Below are 10,372 nucleotides of genomic sequence, written 5' to 3'. Positions count from 1 at the left end.
CTGAACAGGCATTCTTGCCAATTTCTACTGGCAAGAATGTTGAAATTGTCAGAAAGGGGATTTTAAACAGCTATTATTAATATGCTATGGGTTTATTAATATGCTATGCAAAGACACTGTGGATTGGCCTCAAATATGAACTTTACTAATACCTTTCAGAATGTGTGTATGTATGTATATGTATGTGTGTGTGTGTGTGTGTGTGTGTGTGTGTGTGAGTGTATATATATATATATATATACACCCAAGGAGTCAAGGAAAAGTCAGGTACATGTTTTAAACACAATGCTTGTATTGCAAGGTAGGGAGAAAGGGACACAAATACAAGACTATTGTACTAGAGGGAGAGCTAATATTATTCACCATCGGAAAAGGAAACAAATACAGAAAATACACTAAGACTTCAGGATTAAAATGGTGGTAGATAACACATGTGTAATATTGTTGTACCAATCAGCAATTAAAGGGCTTATGAAGGATTAACAATAACCCAAAGTAAACCAAAGAAAAGGCTATGGGCATAAATGTGGGTTAAAGTTTGGCTTAATAAATTATGATATATTCTTACATTACATATAAAACAATCCACATTCTGGACCAAAATAAATCCTCTAAATAAAACCGAATATGCACAAAAATTCAGAACACAGTAATCATGAACAGTCCTATCTGCAACATGTATTGGCTTCTCTCCCTCTTATACTAAAGTAGAACTATGTTGATTCAAATATTACATTCAGAAGTAGAAAAATGGGGAGAAAAGCAAGGAGTAGTAATGGGAAAAAAGTAAGGATATAGCATTTTATGTTCAGACTTCCAACAGTAAGTGAATACTGGAATTGGAGAAGCTTAGCACTGAAGCTCCAAATGATGAAGTTCAATTTACAGAACTACTTTAGAAATTGCAAATCAAGCTTAGGGTGGTGCTTCAGGCTGAAATATATAAGAGGATAAACCCCCTACCATTCATGTAAATAGTAACAGGAGCCGTGAGACATGGCATCTACCCGGAGGGCAACCAACCACTCTGCCCAGTCAAAGCAAATAAAAATATATGAATGATTTACAATGACTACTATACTTAATAGTCACAGGAAAAAATAACTGAAAACAGCCTTCACAAGAAAAATAGATATTATATACTTTTTTAAAAGCAAGTAGCAGCTTGTTGTCCTCAAAATAATTCAAGAGAAAATGAGTTATAGAAAACAGAAGCAAGAAGCCTGAAGGATAAAACTGACTGAGCTGCGATGGAGAGGGGCTGGCAGCACGCAAGTGGCATAATAAACATCCACATTGGAGGTGGTCCCAGTTGGATTCCATCACAGAAAATCAAGTCAGCGGTAAGGGGAGTAAATTCGGGAAACTTATCCAGAATACATAAAAAATCCAGAATACGTAAAAAAGATTCAAAGCTAAGTAATGTAACATGTAAAAAGGTAACACATGGCAGTTTGATTTAAGCATTAAAAAGCATTACTTTTCCAGAGGAAAAACCAAAAGCATCAAACTGTACAGTGGTGTAGACAGATTTCTTGATTTAATAAAAAAAAGGTACCTGAATTTATATAAATAGGCTCATCAGTTTGAATCTGTACCACAGTCCCCGTTTGACGAACATTTTACATCTAGTCTTTCGCTCTTAAAACCTACATGAGAAACCCGTGTGTACCTTTTACTTCATATTTGTAGAGATTTCCCTTAAACATGAATGATAATCCGTGGAATTCTTCAGTCAGAGGAAAAATACATATGTTATTTTTTAAAGTGCCAAATAATCCTCTAGTGGATTTATGTAATATTTGATGCTTATCAGCAATACATGAAAAGGATTGTTCTCCAAAGTTCTGCCAGGTGAGTTTGTGGTCAATTTTTTTAATAGTTTCCAATCTGCTAGTAAGAAATAGCATTTTAATGTTATTTTGTTTTACACTTCTCTTCATGTAAGTGATGTTGAACATGTGTTCATACATTTATGGGTCATCTACTTACTTTTCTTTTCAAAAATTTATCCTCATATTTATTCCCCTGTTTCTATTACTTTATGATAGTCTCAGTTTTAACAGTTATTTATTTGGAGACCAAATCATCATTTGTGGAAAAAGATAAAATGTTTTCTTCTAGTACATCAGTTTTGATTTTGCTTGTGAAAAGTTCTCTTAGCCCCCATGCACAGAGACTTTTAAAAAATGTATTTGAATTTATCAATTTTATTTGTTACCAACGCTGAATTTTGAATTATATTGGAAAGGTCTCTAATTTTCCAATATTATAAAAAAATCATCCTTGTTTTCATTGAGTAAATCGATGGTTTCATTTATTTTAAATACAGGTTTCTGACCCATTTATATTTTTCTAAATGGTTATCCAGTTACCTTCACAATTTCAAGTATACCTTCCCCCTCAACACACATGTATTTGTAAGGTCAACTTCATCATATACCACATTTCATTTTATACTCTAGGATCTATTTCTGGATGCTCATTCTATTCCATTGGTCTGTTAATAAACCAAATACATGTTACTTTAATTAACACTCTGTTAATAGAAATTTCATATATTATGTTGCAATATATATGGCAGAATTATCCCTTAACATTTTTTCTACCTTTTCAGGTTTTATAAAAATCTCTACTTGATTATTTTCTAAAGCAATTTTTTAAATATTGCATTTGATTTACACATTTTCCTGAAGAGAACTAAATTTTTACAATGCTGAATTATCCTAAGAACATGAATGTATATCATTCTGTTTATTCCAACTTATTATTGTAAAATTCAAATATCTTTGAATTCTTTCTAAACTTTTAACTATCTTCCAAATGTATGATAGTGAGAATACAGGAACTGAGAAATTTAGACAGTAGATTTTAAGGGGCTGCAGTTCTAATATGGGGGGAAAAGGAGGAAGGGTGTTCAGGAACAACTATAAAGGACACATGGACAAAACTAAGGGAGTTGAAATCAGGGGAGAGAGGTGGAAATGGCTGAGATGGGGGAAGTGGAGGAGGGAAAATGCAGACAACTGTACTTGAACAACAGTTAAAAATGGTAGTAAAAATAAAGTCACTTAAATATTTTGTTATATATTAAGAATTTTATTATAACAAATATATCAGTATTAAAAATAATCCTTATTTCAGTTACATGTAACATCTCTATGAGTGTCACTGCTATTTATAGTACATATATAATTATGATAATGGTAGAAAGAACTCATTTCAAAGTATATTGGGAGGTACATTGGGATTAACACTGCATATGGCCCCAAATGATGATTTCCACTATAGTAATACATGTAAATATGCATATAATTATGGGTAGATGTTAGGCTAATATTTATTAGGTTCTGATTATGCATCAGTCACTAAACTACATGTTTTATGCTCTACTTAACCATATATTTAAATAAAGATACATATTTATAAAATTTACTAACATTATTAGCAAAACTGCAGGCATATGGACCTTTAATATTCTTAGCATGAATATCTATCTTTTTCTTTTGTTTGTAGCACTCACATTCATTTATTTATGTCTAATAATGTAGCCATTCCTGAGCATTTATGCATCATTATACAAATTTTATTATAAGTTTTACTTCTCTTTTACATTGTCAGGTTTTTAAAATATATTTTATTATGTTATTACAGTTATCCTACTTTCCCCCCTTCACTCCCCTCCACCCTGCCCCCTCTCTCACCCACATTCCCTCCCTTTAGTTCATGTCCATGTGTCATACCTATAAGATCTTTAGCTTCTACATTTCTCACACTACTCTTACCCTCCCCCTATTTTCTACCTACCATCTATGCTACTTATTCTTTGTACCTTCCCCCCCTCTCTCCTCTGATTGCCCTGTTGCTAACCCTCCATGTGATCTCCATTTCTGTGGTTCTTCTGTTCCTGTTCTAGTTGTTTGCTTAATTTGCTTTTGTTTTTGTTTTAGGTGTCGTTGTTACTCATTGTGAGTTTGTTGTCATTTTACTGTACATTATTTTATCTTCTTTTTCTTAGGTAAGCCCCTTTAACATTTCACATAATAAGGGTTTGGTGGTGATGAACTCCTTGAACTTGACCTTATCTGAAAAGCACTTTATCTGCCCTTCCATTCTAAATGATAGCTTTACTTGATAGAGCAATCTTGAATGTAGATCCTTGACTTTCATGACTTGGAATACTTCTTTCCAGCCCCTTCTTGCCTGCAAGGTTCCTTTTGAGAAATCAGCTAATAGTTTCATGGGAACTCCTTTGTAGGCAACTGTCTCCTTTTCTCTTGCTGCTTCTAAGATTATCTCACCTTTCATCTTGGGTAATGTAATTATGATGTGCCTTGGTGTGTTCCTCCTTGGGTCCAACTCCTCTGGGACTCTCTGAGCTTCCTGGATTTCCTGGAAGTCTATTTCCTTTGCCAGAGTGGGGAAGTTTCCCTTTATTATTTGTTCAAATAAGTTTTCTACTTGTTGCTCTTCCTCTTCTCCTTCTGGTACTCCTATAATTCAATGTTGGAATGTTTAAAGATGTCCTGGAGGTTCCTAAGCCTCTCCTCATTTTTTTGAATTCTTGTTTCTTCACTCTTTTCTGATTGGATGTTTCTTTCTTCCTCCTGGTCCACTCCATTGATTTGAGTTCTAGTTTCTTTCCATCACTATTGGTTCCCTGAACATTTTCTTTTATTTCACTTAGCGTAGCCTTCATTTGTTCATCTAATTTGTGACCAAATTCAACCAATTCTGTGAGCATCCTGATTACCAGTGTTTTGAACTGTGCATCTGATAGGTTGGTTGTCTCTTGGTTGCTTAGTTGTATTTGTTCTGGAGCTTTGATCTGTTCTTTCATTTAGGCCTTTTTTTTTTTTTGTCTCAGCATACCTATTACTTAGTGAGGGGTGGAGCCTTAGGTGTTCACCAGGGTGGGGCAGCCCAGTCACTGGGTTGTGATGCTGTATATGGGGCAGAGGTCAGAGAGGGAACAGTGGCACTTGCTCTGCTCTCTGCCAGATTTCAGTCACTTCCCCTGCTTCCATAATTAATAATTAATCTGGGCTCTTTTGGTGCTGATTTTCTTGTGGGTGGGCTTATGTACATTCTAGGACTCTGCGAGTCTCTCCAATGAACTCTCCTGTGAGGCTGGGAATTTCTCCCAGCACCTCATCCTCCACAGGTGTTTTCATTTAGTGTTTCGAGGCTTTATTTCCCTGCACTGGGACCCTGGGTTGAGTGGTCTGTCTTGCTCCCCAGTTTTGACCTGGTTTATCTGCATGTGAATGTGGCACTACCTGGTCCATCAGCCGCCTTGCACGCCATGCCCCTCCGCAATCTGCTGCCTCACTGGGTCCACCAGCTGCTACCTTGCACGCCCGGGATCCTCCAGCTACCACTTTGCTATGAGACTTTTCCCCCCTGCCACCCAACTCTGCCCTTCCTACAGGTCTGGATGAATGTTTCTTCTTTAATTCCTTCATTGTTAGACTTCCATACAGTTCAATTTTTTGTAGGTACTGATTGCTTTTGTTTCTAAATTGTTGTCCTTATTTTGGTTGTGCGAGGAGGCACAGTGTGTCTTCCTACACCTCCATCTTGGCCAGAAGTCCAGTATCTATTTTATTCTTAGAGTGCAACAAATTCTGTAACTAAGTATGTAACCACAGTTTTAATTTCTTCTTTGTTCATGCAATTACTATCTCAAAGCCCATAAATTCCATGAGGGCAGGGACATGTCTGCTTATTCTCACCACTGTAGCTTCAGTGATTTAGCAGACAGTAGGAAGATAGTACATATTGATTTAATAAAATAAATAGTAAATGAGTGATATAAGAAGCTATAGGGTACTCTGAAATGTAAAGCATTGAATTAATTCCATGTTAAGCACATTAGAATTTTCCATGTATAAATGCTTAATATATGCTCTTTTAAAGTGTCCTGAAATTTATATTAATTATTTAATAAATATAAAGCATGAAACCAAGAACGTAAAAATAAAACCAAATAAGAATGTTATCTAAAAGAATATTTTATTATATAAGAACTAAAATTTATTAAGTGGTTTTATTATCTGGTGTTGTGTTAACTGTTGTTCACTAGTTACTCATATCAGCTGTACAATCCCCTTGTAAAATAGATACATACTATTATTATTCCTATTTTACCAATGACTAACCTAAGTCTTAGAAGTTACTTTCAAAAAATCCCCCAGCTATTAAGCAATGAAACCAGGATACAAAACCATGATATCTAATTCTGTTCCTGAGTTGAAATCTAAAATATACTTTTTATTTTCTATTTTCTTATTCAGAACTGTAAAGTGTATAACCATATATTGCCATTTGTTTGATTAAAAATTTATGAAATTTTGTTTTTCCTGAAGAAGATAAAGAAGGAAAAGTCTCAATGTTTAACTACTGGTGTATTTATTGAAACATTTTTCTTTATCTTTGCTGTGATTAAATACCATTTGTGAATTCAGTGTAAATTTCCAGGCAATAACTAGGTTCATTGTTAATCTGAACTTATTATTGTAGGTGGGTGTGTATGTTAAAGAGGTGACTGGATATGATACTTCAAAACCTAAACTTTAATAGTTCTGGTTTGATACAGGGCAACCATTTAGATTTTTCTTTTGAGTCTAACATACTCAAATCTTAAAAAACAATATGCTAGTAAAATGCCAAAATACTCCGCAAATTATACAGGACAATGGATGCCATTAGAGGTCTTATAAAAAAAAACAGATTTGAAATAAATTTTGCTATGATCCTTACTTGACACTGTAGCATCACTTGCTCTGACTCTACTACAGTCATCATTCAAGGTCAAGATATACTAACAAGCACAATTTAACAATAGACTTAGTAACTGTCTGAAAATGTACATTATTATTCATTATTTCTGGATTTGGAGAACCATATTAAGTGGCATGTGCATTTTAGTTTCTATAATTCGAAGCATTATTTATGTATGCTTGAATCTTCTAATCAGAGTTGCCACCATTTGACACCTGGATGTTTATCCAAGGCTAAGATCTTGGAATTCTGCCTCATTCTTACACATTTTTTTGTATCAACCATATGAAGCTAGATAAAGTTACTGTAACTTCCAGGAGCACAAAGGATGAAAATGAAGGTGTGCAAAGAATACAATAAATCTACAGCCTAACATTTTCTTGGAATATGAAAGTACATCATACCAATGATTCATCATCTGATATCTTATTGTTAATAAGAGGCTTATCTCCATAAAATAAGAAAATCATTGTAAGCGTCCTTTCATGACTTTTTAAAATTTATTTATTTAATTATTCAAATACAGTTTTCTGTTTTTTACTCCCATACCAGCCCACCCCCCCCCAGTTCTTCCCACTTCCCTCCCATTTCCACCCCCCTTAGTTTTTGTCCATGTGTTCTTTATACTAGTTCCTGTAAATCCTTCCCCTTTACCCCGGAAATTCCCTCCCCTCTCTCCTCTGGTCACTGTCAGCCTGTTCTCTATTTCAGTGTATTTGGTTATGTTTTGCTTGCTTGTTTGTTTTGTTGTTTAGGTTCCTGTTAAAAGTAAGATTATATGGTATTTTTCTTTCACCACCTGACTTATTTCACTTAGCATAATGCTCTCCAGTTCCATCCATGTTGTTGCAAAGAGTAGGAGCTCCTTCTTTCTTTCTGTTGCATAGAATTCCATTGTGTAAATGTACCATAGCTTTTTTAGCCATTCATTTACTGCTGGGCATCTAGGTTGCTTCCAACTCTTGGTTATTGTAAGTTGTTCTTCTATGAACGTTGGGGTGCATAAGTTTTTTGGGGTTGGTGTTCCAGGGTTCTTAGAATATAATGTCCAGTGCCTCCTTGGCTTGGATATCCAAGAGCCAAGCCTCATTGATAATTATATAAACTAACCACTGTATCAAATAAGAACAATTTTACTTCCTTTTTAAAAAACTCAATTTGCCATTTGCCAGACCCTTTTTTGGGACATACAAATTTTACCGTGTTACTCACTCTGTTTATTTCCAGATATATTTTATTAATCTTCTTTTACTGCCTCATATCCAAAGAACACCGTAACTATTGTTTCATGCCATTCTCTCTATTGCCGCTTCTACTGAGCCTCCAGTTGTTGACTCTCCTCTATAACCACAATAGTATCCTAAACCAGTTATTATACCTCAATTTTTTCTACTGTTGCCAGAGTGATCTTTTTAAAAACAAAGTTGACCGAGCTTATAATGATCACTGTGTCCCCCAATTATAAAAATGAAATTCAAACCCTAAGTTTAATGTAAAAATTCTTGGTAACCTCCTACCTATATAAGCCTAAATCTTCCTCATAAACTGTATTCTAGCTGTAGCCATGAATCTTTAGCTTACCTGAAAGCCTCTTACATACCCCTCTACCACAAATGCTCTTTTCTGCCACTCTTGCATGAGTCCTGGCTACAGGTCCTTCGAAACCTTTTTGGATCACTTTTCCCATTGGGAAGCCTACCTAAGACACTTAGTATGTTGGGGTATCCTTCCTTTGAGTGCACTCTGTGCACACTTTTGTTGCAACACAGCATTAAGCTATAATGTTCACTACCTGTCTGTCTCTTTTGCTAGGTCGTAAGTTTTACAATAGGCCATTCTGAAAGGGTCTACAGTGAGCCCCACCCCCTGGTGTGCCTAACTTTGTGAATCCTCACCTCAGAGCGTGTTTGACACTTCCAGTAAAAGAATACAGCAGAAGCCGTTGAATGTCCTCTGGGCATTCTGATATTAGGTTACATAAAGACAAAGGCTACCATCTTGAGTCATCTTTCTCTCTTGCTGTCTTAGCCTGAGAAGAATCAAACTGCTGTAGTGTGAACTGCCTTAGGGAGAAGCCCAGGTGGTGAGAAACTGAGGCAGTTTAGGTGGTCAACAGCCAACAAGAAGCTGGACCTTGTCCACAGACACATGAGATAGTTTGAAAAAGGATAGGGTTTTGGGTGAAACTCTAAACCTCTTGGCAGCTGCACTGAAACTTCATGAGTCTCCTTATGCCAGAGAATCCCAGATACAGTGTTCCCAGATTCCTGAAGCACTCACAGAAACTATAAGAAAATAAATGTTTGCTATTTTAAACTGCTCAGTTCTATGGTAATTTGTTATTCAGTAGTAGATAATTAATACAACTATTAGTATTTATAAGTTTATGGTATGATTCATTTAACTTTAAGTGACAGATGCCTATCATGGTTAAGAATCTCAAATTATTTTTGTTGCATTAATACTGTTCACCTAAACTTTTATTTCTAAACCTCACCTATATATTTTAGGCATTCGAACATCAAAATTTATGAAAAATAGTTTATGTTTGTTCATTATGACTTAATATATTTTCTTCACAACAGAAAACGACCTTCCAATCATGTAAATGTATTCTAAATCCACATTTGAATATTTGTATCCAGGAGCGTATGTGCAGTTTTACACAAATGAAAACTAGGAGGGTTGCTTGGCATGTTTTTCTCTAGCACTATACTTCCATTTTCATCATATAGTGGCACAGTGTGAGGCATAGGTTTGAAAAATCAAATGATCCTCATGTAGGTGGTACCATGTCTACATGGGAGAAGGATGCCCTATTTCCCTAGACATTAATTTGACTTCTTAAGCTGAGAAAATCTATTTCTTCTAGAAAAAGAACCCCACAAATCATCCTTTTATTATATATTCATAATAACAAATATTGCCTCATGCAAGATTTCCCCATTAGTGTTTTATATTTAAGTGCACAGTCTGTTTAATCGTTCAACTTTATCATACTTCACTGATTAATCTAGTTTAAATACCATAAAAGTCCATAATCATTGCTATAAAAACTTACGCTTGCTTATTAAACTAGCTACTTTGCCACTGTCAAATGTAAGCAATAAAACTTGGCAGAAATATAATGAAAGCAAACATCTTTGCAAGTGCTAAATAGATTATCTTGTGCATATGAATGTCTTCAGATTAATTCATCAAATTTATATGATGAACACCTAAACTATATTTTGTATAAATATACTTTCACATTTAAACTGTGCCTCTTCATTGAATAGTTCTTGACATAATACACATATTTTTAAGACACATAGAAAGCTGTTCTTAAAATGTTCTTCAGAATTTTCATAACAAAAACTGTCTGCAAATTCAAAGTCTAGAGAAGTAAAATGTATATAGTAGAATTTTATTAAATATAAATTAAATATCTTTATTTAGCCTTAACTAAATATGGTTGGTACACTAAGAGATTTATAGGAAACTGAAAATAAAGTCGTGAAAGAAATGTCCTCTGGGCATTCTGATATTAGGTTACATAAAGACAAAGGCTACCATCTTGAGTCATCTTTCTCTCTTGCTGTCTTAGCCT

The sequence above is a fragment of the Artibeus jamaicensis genome, unplaced genomic scaffold (assembly GCF_021234435.1).
Source record: "Artibeus jamaicensis isolate MK-2021 breed Jamaican fruit bat unplaced genomic scaffold, CSHL_Jam_final contig_373, whole genome shotgun sequence".
NCBI lineage: Eukaryota > Metazoa > Chordata > Mammalia > Chiroptera > Phyllostomidae > Artibeus > Artibeus jamaicensis.
This window is presented reverse-complemented; position numbering follows the sequence as displayed.